Raw genomic sequence first — 15,886 nt, 5'->3', positions numbered from 1 at the left:
TCTTTAGGATGAGGATTCCTCATGGAAATGAGTGTAGAAATAAATGGTAGTTCTTCCCACTGACAGGCCACCAGCAAGAAGAGTAAGAAGAGTAGGAAGAGTGGCCTGTGGTGGGATGTGTATTGTTCAGTGTGTTCCAGGTGACCAAAAAGGAGCAGGGAGGTGGCAGGTTTCACTGGAGATACTTCATTTTTTGGCACAGGGAAAGTAAGGGCTGACTGAAGGGCTACATTAAAAAATCCAGTGCTGATCACGTGAGTGATAAAAGTAAAAGGTGAAATGTAAAAAAATGCAATGTGAGGTACATGGGGGTAGGGGGAGGAGGAGTAGTCCTGAGCTCCTTTTTCAGCTGAGCATAATAACTTAGGAGCATGATTTGGGATAAGAAAGATTAGCTGAATTCTGCATAGGCTTCAGGAAAAAGTGTCTCTGCTTGGGTTTAGAAACAGGAATGAAAATAAACTAGAAAACATCATTATGGCATTGCATGATGGCGCTTCTGCATCTTGAATATTGCATGTAGCTCTGGCCCCATCTTCATAAAGCTACAACAGAATTGGAAAAGGCTCATAAAAGTGCAGCCTCAATGATCAAATGTACTGAACGGGCTCCATAAAGGAAACAAATGGGACTCTGTCTCCTGAACAAATGCCTGAAGGGGTCTGGGAAACTCAGAGGTGAAAGTATCTTCCTGGTCAGCATCCAGCAGGAACCAAATGAAACTCAAGGGCTCTGGGTCAAAACAGAAAGGTTGTTCTTCACTAAAATTGGTGGTAAAACTCTGGAATACCACAAGATGTTGTAGAAGTTTCCAACTGTAAAAAACCCCAACAAACTAGCTGGTTATGTTTATGGAAAAAAATAGTTCACATATTAAATAGAAATAGACTGTGTGGTTCAGTACATCCTACCAATTCCTCTAGTCCTGCTGGAGGCTGGAAAAGTGCTTCAGGGAAGGGCTCGTTGATTATCCTGGGATTACCCTGTTTTCCCATGCTTCCCTAGGCAGCTGCTCTTGGACATTGCAGTGACAGGCTGTTGGGCTGGATAGACCTTGTTCTTCCTTCTGCTATTTTGTGCCAGAGTCAACTTTTTGCCCTCCTGTATTTAATGATGTGTGCTTTGAGGGTTGTGTTTATTAAGCAGTGTTTTGCCATATTATGGAAGTGCATGTGACCATATATATATTAATATATATATCTGGCTTGAACTATATTAATAAGTTGAAATCCATGTGTCTCAAAAGACAGGACGATATGCCCTGGATTCAAACCACTAAGCCACATCCCACATGTGCTGTGGCTGCTGCAACTGGCCAAGTACCAAGTAAACTCTCCTGAAGGCAAGGATGATTAGAAAGGTTGCCTCACAAGAAGGTTTCTATTCCTGATTTCCACGAGTGTGCAGAAAAAATGGAGATGGCAAAACTTTTTGCAAGAAGAACGTGTAGTAAAGGCAAAAGCTGGCAAAAGCCTTGGCCTGAAGGGTATGTTTGTGTGTGGTTGCTGCACGTGGCAGAGAACCAAGCACTGGGGGAGGCATTGCTCTTACACACGAACTCTGATGTTGTGGAACCTTGACAGGTTCCAAGCTGTGTTTCACTTTCCTGAGTGTATTCCTCTCTTCTTGGTCCCTTCAGATAAACTACTGCAGTTTTTGTTCTTGGAGAGTAATGCCCTGGAAATGTAACTTTGAAACACCAGAGGAGATTGTGGCTTACACATTTTTAATCAGTGGAATACCTACCACTGAATGGGAGAAGTAACTGCTCTGCTGTAATTAGGGTGGTACTGAGCTCGAGGCTTTGGCCCAGTCCCCTTGGCATAAGTGAAATTTGGTGGGATGCATCCTGTGACTGGAGTGCCCTTTTGGAGGGTTACAGGGTCTTCAGGAGGGAGAGACAGGGCAGGAGAGGTGGAGAGGTGACAATGCATGGAAAAGAAGGGTCGGAATGTCTGGAGTTCACAGGTGAGTACCTCTGATCAAGAATCAAGGGACAAATAATGTGGATGTAGGATAACCTCATTTTTGTACAATGTTTTTTTTCTTTGGGCACACCGGTAGTTTATGGTTCATAGATAAATATGTCCAAACTACAGCTGCTGCTGACTGCAGCTCAATTCTTTCTAAGGTGATTCAGTTTGCTGAAGTTGAAACAGTATTATACAGTTCATGCTTAATTGAATGGCAGTGAGAAAAGTTCATGCTTTTTCGGAGTATGTTGTGTAACTAACATTTAGAGACCCTGGTAGTCTTGATTTCACTCCTTTTGCTGGAAGACTTTGGGAAGCTCTTCATCAAATGACCTTTTAGGAGGCCTTAGCCTGGCTGAGCAAACATGATAGCCTCCTTCTGGTGCAAATAACAGTCCCTGGAGCTGCATAGATATACATCCGCAGATGATATGTTTACAACCTGGTTGTTGATGAAATTCACAAACACTGCAGTTCAGCTCAGCTGTGAGGAAAAGCCCAGAGAGGATGTAAGTTCTAACTCTCAGTAATTTCGTTTTTATCTCTTCTGTGGCTTCTTTTCATCAGCTCACTTAAAGTTTAAAAGAAGAGTTAATTCAAATGGCTACATCTCCCTTCATAAGGGAATCTGAGGTCAGGACAGGTGTTCCTGCTCTTCTATCAGCTCCAAGGCTTTTCCTACTGGCAGCAGATCATGGCCACTGGCAGGTGAGTTGTCCTCTTGGAGGACCCCACAGGACAGAAGTGAAGATGCCATAACCTACCCATTAGATGATGTTTTAAAATTCCTGAAAAGATCTGTTTGGATGCAGAGATTATTACACTTCTAATTTGAGAATGAGATTGCAAGTAGAACCGGTGTTTAATCTCTAATAGAAGATAATTGGATTTTATTCTTGAAGTGTTTTTTGACATTACCAAAGGCTGAAAATATTTAGAATTATAGAATGGTTTGAGTTTTGAGGGACCTTTAAAGGTCATCTAGTCCACCCCCATCCTGCAATGAGCAGGGACATTTTCGATTTACCTATACCCAACTTCCTCTGGTGGCCCTGAGAGCCAGGTTTTTCACGTGAGAACTCTTGTGATGGGAAACCAAATTTCTCCTTGACTCAGTGACCCCATCATAGATACCAGATAAATTCCAAAATTTCCTTAAAGGAAATGTCAGTCAATTACCAGGGAATAACATCTTGGAAGATACTGTCTGTAAAACTATTTGGCATTTATAAATCATCTGGATTGCAGCAGGGAGATGGTTTCAGCAAGGATATGATTACAGCAAAATCCTTCTCAATCAGAGAGCTTACCCACTAAACACATTCTGGTTTTAAATACAGGGCCTCTGTTAGGCTCTGCCTTTCCTAGAAAATCATTAGACTATCTGTCTGATTTCTCCTGTGATCTTCAGAAAATGAGCCTGCACAGTTTAGTCGGCAGGGCCTCCTTGGGAACAGAAATGTCTGGCAGAAGGTGTTTGTTCTGCTGGGTGCCCTGTTGTCTATCTCACATGCAGAGGGAACCTTCAGCACCTGGTGGCCATTGGTGCACTGTCCAAAGAGAGAGGCAAATAAACATAAAGGTTAACCCTTTCTTTCTCCTTAGTGTCTATGAAAGAAGAAAAACTGAGTCACATACAATACATATGTGATATCGAAGTTTTCTATGCTATTGCGAATATCCCAGTGTCTCAACTATGGCAGTTCCAGCCATCTTTCCTTGGGTTTTGTGCACTGACAACCAGGAATGTAATCCTGTATTAAACCAGCTTGCATTTAGTTAGCTTTCTGTGTGTTCACTTATTTTATATCAAGGACCAAGATGTAGAGTTTTATTCTCCATGTTGTAAGCAATTACATTTCAGAATTTCTCCAAGCAGTAGTTCACCTAAAGAAAAATGAAGAGACCTATAGTTATAGGTACATACACACATTTCATCCCCTCTTTCCTTGACATACCTTGTGTCTTCTATAGATTTAGATTTGTGGCTGTATTTCACTAAAGCTCTATTGTGTTATGCTTGTCAAAGCCATGGTTTTGGATAAAAATAGGTTAGAAGCGAGCCTGTGCAAGCCCTCATCTCTTACAATGCTGGGAGAAGGGCTGACTGGAGTCATGACAGTTATCACAGGAATCCCAAGGCAGAAGCTATCACAGCACTGAAACATCAAGCTTGCTATGAAGTTAACCCTTGGTGGCAGGTTTTTTCAGGTCTTTTATAGCTGGTGTATGAGAAAAGCTGGAGTATTCCCAGAGAGCATAATGGAGTGTAGGGAGAGACCTGAATATTAATTCCATTAAATATGGTCTAATTTTGGTTTTGCTTTTAGATTTTCAGATAAAAAAATCCCAAAACTATTGTATGAGGTATTTTTTCATTGCAGTGACTTGGAGAAACGGTCAAAGTATTGAAATCTCATGCTTTGAAAAAGATTTTTCAAGTATCTGTCATGATTCAGTTATACAAATTTCTAGAGATACCTCTGCCCAAATTAAGGTACAAAAGAGACCATATACCAAAGTCAAAATCAGCCTCCTCTGGCCTTCTCCTGGGCAATCCTTTGGTTGTTGCAGTGTTTGTTTAACGTGATATGGGTCGAGGAGGGGCTTCAGCGCTTCAGGAAATATCCACAGGCACTGTATGTTTGTCACAAACTGTAGAGAGTTCTGTGATCCCACTCCCACCTGGGGATCCCTACAGCTAATACCACCCCAGTGCCATGGTTTCTATTCCATCTATGCAGAATAGCTGATTTAAAACATTTATCCTGTGTCCAAGAATTTAGTTCTTGGTTGCTGTTACTATGTGGATAAAGAATATCCTGATGTCAGGAAGGCATCTTACCTCTGTGCAGGTGTCAAGGTATCCCATAAACCTGACATGTACAGCTTGATACACAACTTGCATGTCATAAAATTCTACGTGTTGTAAAAGAATAACCTTCTTATTCAAACAGAAGGGCTGATGACAAACTGCATGTTCTGTAGACTTTGGGCACTGCTTTCCCTCCAGAGTCATCTCCTCCTGAGCAGGGTGCAGTACCTCTAATGGAGTTGTTGGTCTGGGCACTCACATCTGCACTGCCATGCTTATTTAATTTATTCACATTACTTCTCTCTAGCTTGCCCCTAGTACCCTGAATGCACAAGAGACTCTTTTCCTTTAATGAAGACTTCCTTTTCAGTTAAAAAAGAGGCTATTCAAATTCATTCTTCTGTGGAAAAAAAATTAGAGATATTGCAGTCTCAGCATGGGAAAGCCTGAGTTCTACCCCAAGATCTCACACTGGCTGGGAGAGGTCTTAATTATCTTCCTGCTTTCTCCACATTTGATGGCTTCAAAAGTTGGACTCCATGGGAGAAATTATCCTGATCTTTCTTCTCTCGTTTTATGAAGCAAAAGTAAGGTGGCACCATTCTTGTATTACCAGAGTGGTGAGTGTATGTTTCAGAAAGTTTTCACTTTTAGTTTTCAACTAAAAAGATTAAAAAATTAAACAGTTTTATTGCATCATGTTTTGTAGTAAGAAATAGAGCTGTTAAGCAGACTGAGAGGAAATTTTATCACCCCAAGGAACATAATTTTTAGTGCATCTTCTCTCATTCCTTCCTTTCTGTGTTGAACCAGCTCTTTAATTACTTGCAAACCTACAGCATAAAGCATCAAGTAAAGGATGTGAAGCCCCCTCAGGGTGTAGCTGTGGTTGCAGGTTTCATGTTCTCATCTCCGGTTCAGTTAATCAACATTTCATCATGTTCCTACTTCAAAGTGAGGTATTTGTCTGTTCAAGGTACCTCCAGTAGTGCTGGTCCTCAGGAGCATAGAGAGGCCTATAGGTTCTTTTTCCTTGTATTTATTGCGTGGAAGGTCACTGCTGATGACACTGAAAGGCACAACATTTGTGTCTCAAACTCTGAAGCTGCAGTGAAAGCCCACACAAGTTACTGGGGGAAGACAAAACAGTGGAGAGAGAGTGCTGTACCTTGATATCCAAGTGCTGTGTGATACATTGCTTTGCGGTGAGCAAAAAGGGGGTTATGCTGTCATCCTACCTGGCAATGCAGCAGCAGTTTGGAGTCTTTTGGAACCTTTAACAAAAAGATAAAATTTATATGATACTTGAAAGGGAAGGGGATTGTCTGACTTACAGACTGGAGTTCTCCCTTCCTTTCAAGTCATCTCTTACCTGCAATATAGAGACCTCTTTTAAAAGGTGTGAAAAGAGATGGAGAACAAGTGAAAACAAAGTTAAAAATAATTTGGTTTATTAGGTTCTGAAGATGACCCACAACATGATTTGGTTCTTCTATGTGCTGCCAGGGGCCAAGCCCTGAGATCAGAAGCAGAGGTTTAGCTCTATATGTAGAGAATAAGAAAAGATTGATGTAGAAAGCCAAACCTACTAGACATGCATGGGTTTTTACTTTCTCTTGAAAGATGTTTAAATCACTACTAGAATGTTCACATCTTTCTGCTGGCTTAAGCCAAAAGTCTGTAGCCTGTTCCACTCTTTTCAATGCAGCCAAAGCAGAGTGGAAGAATAGGGAAGTCATGCAGTGATGATTCCTTAAGATCCTGGATTATCACCTGAAAATGTGTGCTTCAGGCACTTCTGAGTCAAATATTGTCTCTCTTTACTCAATGGACCTCAAGGACTTTTCCTTCCTTTACTTTGCAAGATATATTTTGAACCCTGTCAGTTTTTGACAGCCACAACATCCTGTGGTGAAGAGTTTTGCAGCTTCACTGTGCACAATATAGAGAAATTTTCCTCATGTTTTAATCCTACGATTTAAAAATGTATTTCTATTATGTAATGTCTCACTCTTTGAAAAGAGAGTGAACACTTATTTTGGTTATATTAAAATTGTTGGTCAGCTTTCCCCAGATGGAAAAGTTGGCCTGTTCAGTTATCCTTCACACAAAATCCATTCCATGCCTTTGATCAGACTTCTTGTTTGTCCCTTGCTCTTTCCAAATCCATGGTATGTTTTTGCAGATAGATGCTTTGGAAATGCTAACAGCACTCAAGGTGCAGGTACACTGCCAGTTGATATGAGGAATTGTCATGTTTTCTCTGTTCTGTTCTGTCCCTTTCCTAATAACTTGGAGCATTCAATTCCCTTTTCTGACCTTTACAGAGCACCATGCTAAAGTTCGCATGGAGCAGCATGTATGGCATATTCTAATCTCAGTTGGCTCAGAACCTGCCATTGCGTACATTGATTTACGATTGTACTTATACACGATATAACATTTCTCCATGAGGAATTTCTTCTGCTCCTTCTTCCCACACTCAGTGTTGGAGAATTGTGGTGCTGGTGTTCCCAGACATATCCCATTGCTGACATTCCAGTGTTCTCAGCAGGCTGTGTCACTCCTTGTGCTACTCACCCTATGTGGCACAGTGTGTGGTGACCTACCACCCTGTACTTCCTAGTGCTCACCTTCTTGACAGCTCCTTAGCTAGGGGAAAACCTTCAGTCCCACACAGCTCTTACTCTGTGGGCTCTAGGATAAAACATGGGAGTTGTGATTATTTTTTGTTAAGGGAAAGTCTTTTAGTTTCATTGCTTACCACAGTATATTTAAGCATTATATTAAAGGCACCTTAATCATTCCTCTCCCTTTCCCTGCTTCCAGGCAGTGCTTTTGCCTCCTAGGAAGAAGTCAGCACCCTGTAATTTATTGCCACTTGTAGTCTGTGGATAAACCAGAAGTGTGCAGGCACAATGTGTGGCCTGGCAGCATGGGACGGGCCCGCCTTGCACAGGCATTTTCCAATAGTTGTTCACAATCCTGGTCTGGTTTCCCAGTGTCTGTCTTGCCATTACAGACAGAAAGTACTTGTCCTCTTGACAACAGTCATTAGATTGCAAAATTAGAAAATTAAGATGAATAGGACACAAGCTGTCAAACCACTGGCACCACCAAAGTGGACTGCATACTGAAAAACTGGGCAGCAGTGAACATGTTGTGGTAACAGTTCTGTGTGTTTGTATTTAGTATGCACCAAAGGTCAATTCCACTCTGGGAATTATATTGAAATGCTCATCTCTGGAATGGTGCCTGCAGATCACTGGGTGAGGACTCCATACAAAACTTCAACCCATGCAATAAACAGCATCTTCTCCCACCTCTAGTGGCAACTATGAACTAGGCTAGAATTCATACTCTGTGTGCTGTAGCAGTCCCTGAGACTTCTCCCTCATTTCTGACTTGCTCAGATGTTAGGAAGAAGCCTCTGGGATCCCCTACATGGACATGAGTAAAAGATAACAAAAGAGGCTTTTTCCCCCCTGGGGAGAATCTGAGGTTTATTTCTTGTGGTCCTCCAGGAGCGAAAGAGGGCGAGGTCAGGGGAAATACGTCTTTTCTAGGGTCTGTAAGGGGCGGGAAGAAATTGGATCTCAGCCAGCTAGGCACAGCCAGAGGGGAGAGGGACCCGACCACAGGACATTACAGGGATCACGGAATCTACCATTTTCAATACATCTAGTGAATTACCATATCTCCCCATTTTTTGTTTAACAAAGTTGAAGGAAGGATATTAGGTTCATCTTGATTCAAATTATGATCTTGCCCACCACTTGCAGTTAATGGGAGAGTCAGATTGTGAGGCTTTTACTTGGCCCCAAAATGGGGTTTTTCACCCTTCCTCCGGTCTAGCTCAGGTGTTAGGGTGAAGTTCCCCTGGGCCCTTGCCTCATGGACGTAAATAAGATATCAAAAGAGGCTCTTTCCCCTAATAAAGTTACAGGTTTATTCCTCGTGGGTAGCGAGTGAAAAAGGGAGGGGGAAAAAGGAAGGAAAAAGAGGGAAAAAAGAGAGAAAAGAGGGAAAAAGAGAGGGAAAAGAGAGCGAGGCCAGGGGGTACTGACCTTTTCTAGGGTCTCGAAAGGGGGGGCGGGGAGAAATTGGATCCCAGCCAGCTCTGTGTGGCCAGGAGGGGAGAGGGACCAAGATACAGGGCACAGCAGGGGTCACGGAATGTACCATTTACAATGTATCTAGGAAACGCAACATCTTCCTGTTTTTTGTTTAACAAAGTTGAAAGAAGGATATTAGTTTCATTCAAATTATGATTTTGCCCACCACTTGTAGTTGGTGGGAGGGTTAGATTGTTCCAAGTTTTTCATTTCTATGTGATTGACTACTGAGGTAGAGGGAATGAGACTATTAATGGCTTTGAAAACTAAGTGGCGTAGGATTCCGAACGCCGTTATTACAAGAAAAAGAATAACAAAAATTAACATAATTGTTTTGACTATAGATGTCCACCACCCTGTGAGTCCCCAGCCTTTGAACAGTCCATTGAACCAATCTTCAGATTCTTGCTTCACTTGTCCGATCAAGTCGTTCATGTTTCGGAGGGCAGCATGGATGTTAGGAGCTTTTGAGGTCAGGTCCATACAGCACAGTCCTTCAAATTCCTGGCACTCATGTCCGTGCAGTAGCAAAAGAAAATCTATAGCAGCACGATTTTGTTGTGTGGCTTGTAGGGTTTCCTATTGCTGCTGTGGACAGACATATGTTTTCTTGTTGGAGCGTCTGTGCCAGGGTCACCCAGATGTTCTGACGTGGCTGAGGGACGATCCATGCAGCTGCTATACTGTTCAGTGTTAACAGGAAGACAGCTTGGATGGGGTTCATCACAGGACTGAGAGAAGAGAAGCTTTTCTCTAGAACGAAAGACAAACATTATAAAACCTATTAAAAGTCTCTATCTGCTGGAATGCCACCTTCTATGAGGATTTCTTTTCCTTTTTTCGGGTGGCATCTTCTTCTTGAAGCCACAGCTACCTGCTCCTCGTTCTCCTCAGTTGGAGCAGGATGTTTGGGAACATACAGTTTCACCCACATTTGGGGAATCCACCGAGGGCCTGAGGGAGTGGATACACACGCATAGCCACGCCCCCAGGTAACGAGCTCATAGGGACCTTTGATTTCCCAGGTTTCTGGGTCCCTAATCAAAACTGGAGGATGTTGGGATAACTTGAATTGTTTACTACTGTTAAAGTGACGTACCACAGGTGGACTCATGTTTTCAAATGAACAATTCAGGAAATTGATAGTAAACATGGCTTTGCAGAGCTTCTACTGTGCAGACATCCACACAGTCGAACTGCTCTGTTTAGCCAAAACCTGCTTGAGCGTCTGATTGGCAAGCTCAATTACACCTTGGCCTGTGGGGGAGTGGGAGGTGCCAGTTTTATGTTCCACTCCCCACTGCTGGATAAATTCCAGGAACTCCTTGGACTTATACGCTGCGCCCTTATCAGTTTTGATTTCCTTAGGGATCCCCAATACTGAAAAGGCTTGCACTAGGTGTTGTTTGGCATGCACTGCCCTTTCTCCCATGTGGGCAGAGGCATAGACTGTGCCTGAATACGTGTCAATGCTTACATGAACATATTTGAGGCGACCAAAACTAGGAATGTGTGTGATGTCTGTTTGCCATACCTCACAACTGCCAAGACCTTGGGGGTTAACCCCATGCCTATTGAGGGCATGGTCTGGAGCTGACAGTTGGGACAGGTGGCCACAATGGCTTGAGCCTGACTCCGTGTTAGCTGGAACTGACGGATCAGACCTGGTACATTCTGATGATATTGTTGGTGGCTCAGCTTTGCCTGTTGGAAGATGTCTGGGAGGCGTGCTTGTTCTGCTGGGGTTGCTTGTTCTGCTGGGGTTGCAAGGGAGTCTGCCTGACGGTTCCCTTCTGCAATTTCGCCTGGGAAATCTGTGTGTCATCTCACATGCATCACATAGGACGGGTGTTCTCTATGAGAAATCAAATAAATTAGTTTGGAAAGCAACCTGAAAAGCTGCTCGTTCTCGAAGTCTCTGAGCACTGCCTGCTCTGACCTGGACACTACCCCTGCTACATAGGCTGAGTCCGTTACCAAGTTTATTGGCTCTGAGAACTTGTCAAAGGCTCTCACGACTGCTGCCAGTTCAGCTACCTGGGGTGATCCCTCCACAAACTCAACATCAGCTTCCCAATGCTGAGTCTGAGGATCTCTCCAGGTCATCACTGACTTGTGGGAAGTCCTGGATGCATCCGTGAACACTGTGAGAGCTTTGAGTGGTCTCCGACTCCTCTTCTCACGAGGAATGAGGTGGAAGTCCTCATTAAACAGCTTGTGAGACGGGGCATGGACTGATATTTTTCCCCTATAGCTGTCCAGGGCTAATTGGAGACTGGCATTGCTCTGAAGCAAGTGCTCAAACATCTCTTTAGTCAATTTTTCAGGAGAGTTCTTTCCCTCCTCAGACAGTTTAACAGGGATGTGAATACATGTGAAGTCACAACCAGCTAGTTCATACAGTCTGATCCTTGCTTTCCGAATCAGCTGTGCTATTAACTCTTGTGGCTTAGTGATAGTTTTGGATCTTTGGTGGGAGAAGAAGACCCACTCTATGATTAAGAGTGAATCTCTCTGCTCCTTGATCCATTGGAATATTAACCCGTGTAAGTGTGGCAGTTTTCCTAGGACAATGAATTTGAAGGGCAGCTCGGGCTGGTAACGGTGAGCTTGCCTCTCTCCTAAAGCCTTCTGTACCTTTTTGATTGCAGTCTTTGCCTCTGGGGTCAGTTCCCTGGGAGAAAGCAGCTCTCTCTCCCCTTTCAATAAATTGAAGAGAGGTTCTAGGTCCTCATTAGTGAGGCCTAGCCAGGGCCTAACCCAATTCAATGACGCACACAAGGAATGGAGATCTGCCAAGGTTTTTGGATTACAATTAATTTCCAATTTCTGCGGAACAATGGTCCGTGCAGTAATTTCCAAGCCCAGGTACTTCCAAGGTGGCATCCTTCGGACTTTGTCCTCCTGCAATTGAAATCCAGCAGAGGTTAAAACTTTAACCACTAGGTCGAGTGTGTCTTGGAGTAGAGAGTCATCGGGTGCACACACTAGCACATCATCCATGTAATGAAGGATGATGGCCTCCCCTCTCTGGGCATGCACCTGGGACAGCAATGAGGCTACATGCCACTGGCATATGGAGGCACTACATTTTAATCCCTGGGGCAAAACTCTCCAGTGGTAGCGCTTCATTGGGGCCTCTCGATCGATGGTAGGAACCGAGAAAGCGAACCTTGGGGCATCCTCTGGGTGTAGGGGAATGTGGTAGAAAAAGTCCTTGATGTCTAGAACAGCCAATTGCCAATCTCTGGGAAGCATTGTTGGAGAAGGCATTCCAGGTTGGAGAGACCCCGTGTCCTCAATTACTTTGTTTATTTCCCGGAGGTCGTGGAGCAGCCTCCACTTGTCTTTCCCTGGTTTCTTTATCACAAATCCTGGAAATTCCACGCACTTGTGGTCTCTTCTATGTGGCCTTTAGCCAATTGTTCCTCCACAAGCTCCTCAGGCGCCCTGAGCTTCTCCTTACTCATCGGCCACTGTGCTACCCACTTTGGGGTATCATCTAGCCATGTTAACTTTTGGGTAGGGCGCCCCACAGTGGCCACTTCTAAAAATCCCGAGGAGTTTTAGGAATAATCAATTTCACCCCCCGCTGGGACATGGTGTCTCTCCCCCATAGAGGGCATTTATAGTCTGTAACAAATGGACGGATGCTATCCAATTTTCCATCCAGCCCCTCAATTTGTACGATGCTTTTTGATATTTTTGCCAATTTGACTCCTCCTACACCCTGGATTCTGCCTGCCACAGGCTGAAGTTCCCAATGTGACGGCCACATCCTTTCGGGTATGATAGTCACCTCAGCACCCATGTCCAGTACCCCCTCCACATGGAGGTGATCTGATCCACGGGTTAGGTTGCATGCCAGAGAAGGCTTGTCCTCACCCATCACTTCTGCCCAGTAGACTTCAGGTGATTTTCCATCTACTGGGACCTCCTGTGGAACAGGAATGGCCTGGGCAAGGATTTGTCCCTCAGCCAGGTAATATGGTGGTAGAGGACATCGTGCCAGGAAAATAAGGCCAGTTATGCTTCCCTTGATGGTCATGGGAACCACCTCAATCTCTAGGGGTGTGTGTGCTGTGTCACCGACAACAAAGTACTCACTGTCCAGTTTCATGTGGTTTAACGTCATGTCCTGTGTACTGTTAGGTAAGTCCACTGTAATGACTGTCCAATCAGGTGACCTGAAATGAAAACCTCTGGTAGTCACAAGCCTAAAATGGCCTAGTGGCTTCCAAACCTTGTTAATTGAACATTTGATATTTTCATTGCCATACAGCCCCACATCCTCCCCCTTTTTGTTTATTAAGAGAGAGTCCTTTGCGAGTGTGGAGCCCGCAGTATTTATAGCCGAGCGCGCTATTGTGTTAATGGCGGGTACGCGCTGGGATGCTAGTTTTTTTGTTTGTTGGTCTTCTTCTGTTTCTGGTTGTGTGGACAGTCTCTGGCAAAGTGTCCTGGCTGCTTGCACTGGAAGCAGATGATCTGCTGCAGCTGCTCTGGGGACATTGGTTGCTTCTTTTCTCCTGGTGTCACAGCTGCCATGGTCTTTGGGTGTGCCAGTCCTGGATTTCTCTCGTGTCCACTGAGCAGTTCTGCTTTCCTGGCGCAGGCTTCTATCATCTGTGCTAAGATAGGTGCTGGCTCCAGGGGAAGGCCAAGGATAACCCTACAGCAGGTTTCATTAGCATTCCTCTGAGCCATTTCTTTAATTAATTCAGCTTTTAATACTGGATCAGACACTTGTCTTTCTACTTGCGTATGAAGGCGGTCCACAAACTGTAAGAAATTCTCAGAAGTAAACTGTTTAATGTTAACTGCCTTTAGTATCTACTGTTGGTAATTGATTAAAGGCTTTTTCTGCAACATTGCATATTTTATCTAGGACAGACTTGGATAGTACTCTGGTTTGGCTTTCAGGGCAATGCCAATCTTTTTCCCCACATAGGTGTTCATATGTTATATCATTATTATCAGCATCTTTTGCATTATCTGAGCTTTTTAAAAGCTCTTGTAAAAGCACTTTTAAAGATCTTTTCCACAGGCTTTCCCATAGATCATATTCTGAAGGAGTTAACAGACACCGGAAAAGCTCTTTGATATCATATGGAACCAGTTCGTTTGAGTTAAAAGTGGCTCTCATCATGCCTTTAAAGATTTCACTATTTCTACCAAATTCTCTTTGTACTTTACAAATTTCTTTTTTATCTTGATAGGACAAAGGTTGATAACTTCTTTTACCGTTTCTCTTACCAAGATAAACTACAGGAGCAACTGATGGTACATACTCTTTTTCCTGGTGTTGACTTTCAGGGTTGGGCACCCCCCCCCCCCACCCGGCCTGGGAGGCTGCCCACCCCCCCCCACCACGGGAGCACCATCCGTCCCCCAGGGGCTATGAGCTGATCCCTCCCAACCCCCACCCTCATGGGCACTGAAACTAGCAGGGGCTCCACTGCCTTCCCCCACCCCGCAGCAGCTTGGAGGGAAGGAATGTGAAACCGGAGAGGGGGAGGGGTGGTGGAATCCAGGGTTGCAACACCTGTGGGCGGGGTCACCGGGTGCAGTGCAGGGCAGGGTCTTGGAGGGGGGAGGGGGCGGTGGAGCCGAGGGCAGGGATGGGTTATGGGAGGGGACAGGCTTATGGGCTGGGACCGGAGGGTGAAGGGGGTTGCGGGATGAAGGAGGAGACACGTGGCTGTCACCATATCGGCCCCCCCCCCCCCCTCCCTGTACCGCATGTCCAATGCTATCTGGGACCCCGATCCTGACCTGTCCAGATACGGCCACGTGTCCATGGCCCAGAGGGGAAGGGAACAAGGAAGGAGAGCTGATAATTTTCGAAAAATTGTCAGAACCGGGATACTGGGGAGGATTCGGGGATTCAGAACAGTTACAGCCGTGCTGGGCACCCTGCATTTCCAAGGGAGACCCGAGGGTGCTTTCCAGGTTATGGTTATAGGGGTTTTGGGAAAGGGAAGGTGAGTTTGAATCATTTTGCTGCTGCTGTCTGTTGTTTTCTGTCTGAATTAAAAGTTTCCGAATTTGTAAGAATATCAGGAGGAATACAGAGGCAGTTTTATCTCTATTTTCTACTTTTAAAGTTGATAAATCCCCTATTTCATCCCAAAATGAAATTGAATTTATATTTTGCAATTCAAGGTCAGATATTTCAACAGACAGCCAGCTGGCAAAACAGGCTAATTTTTTATTAGATATTAAAACATTTCCTGAACTTAATATTTCCTTGAGTTGGTTTTTTATACTCTTTTGTAAGGCAGATTGCTGTAAACCCATGGTGTTAGCAATTTGCACTATATCCACCCCACTACAGTTAAAACACAGGAAAGGAGTTAGTTGTTAAGACGTGCTAGGTACACTACGGTTTTCAGGCTTTACTGGATGCAGAGCCGATGTTAATTTCGCCGGTTTTTGTCAGTAAAACCTACGTGGCGCCCGTGCCGCTGTAGGGATTGACCCCGCCGCAAAAACCCGTAAAAACCTCAAAAACTGCAAAAAAACCCTCCCTGTGCCGCAGCTTTGAAACCGACCAAAGCTGTCTGCCTGCCGCGCCGAGCCTGGGGTGGCCGCGTCCAGCCCCCCCCCAGCCCCCGTGCCACACCACGTGGCCGCGAGCTGCCCAGCCACGTGCGCTGCAAACATGCCCGCGCCGCCTCTCCTCCCGAGAACGGCGCCGGGCCGGCAAAATGCCACCGGTGAGACCCCCCCGCAGAGCTCCGGGAACCACCCGCCGCGAAAGGACGCTTTCACTCACCTTTCCTCTTGCAGGCAGAGACGTCTGTGTAACTGTAGTGGATCTACGTCCAGAACCGACCTGTCTGGGCTCCTGACAGGCTGCCGGTTCGTGCTGAAAAGTCTTTGAACTGCACAAAATGCAGCTTAAAGAAATTTAAGCTAGTTGATCAGCTCCCAGGCTTGTTGAATCTTGAAAATAGGAGTCACAGCGGAACGTGGGTGCT

General features: G+C 44.8%; 1 long non-coding RNA gene across 4 annotated transcripts in view; it reads left to right on the top strand.

Moving 5' to 3' along the window:
* The window catches only part of LOC148222957 (uncharacterized), a 451,561-nt gene that overhangs the window by 77,671 nt on the left and 358,004 nt on the right, over window positions 1-15,886 (top strand). Inside the window, exons 3-4 of one of the 4 annotated variants that reach the window (XR_015805071.1) lie at window positions 1,883-1,968; window positions 2,541-2,681. The exons of the other annotated variants lie outside the window; for them this stretch is intronic. This is a non-coding gene — a long non-coding RNA (uncharacterized LOC148222957). The remainder of the gene's footprint in view (window positions 1-1,882; window positions 1,969-2,540; window positions 2,682-15,886) is intronic. 4 annotated transcript variants of the gene reach the window in all.

The sequence above is a fragment of the Sturnus vulgaris genome, chromosome 8 (assembly GCF_052056855.1).
Source record: "Sturnus vulgaris isolate bStuVul1 chromosome 8, bStuVul1.hap1, whole genome shotgun sequence".
Taxonomy (NCBI): domain Eukaryota; kingdom Metazoa; phylum Chordata; class Aves; order Passeriformes; family Sturnidae; genus Sturnus; species Sturnus vulgaris.
Note: the sequence above shows the minus strand (reverse complement) of the source record. Positions and strands in the feature narration are given on the sequence as shown.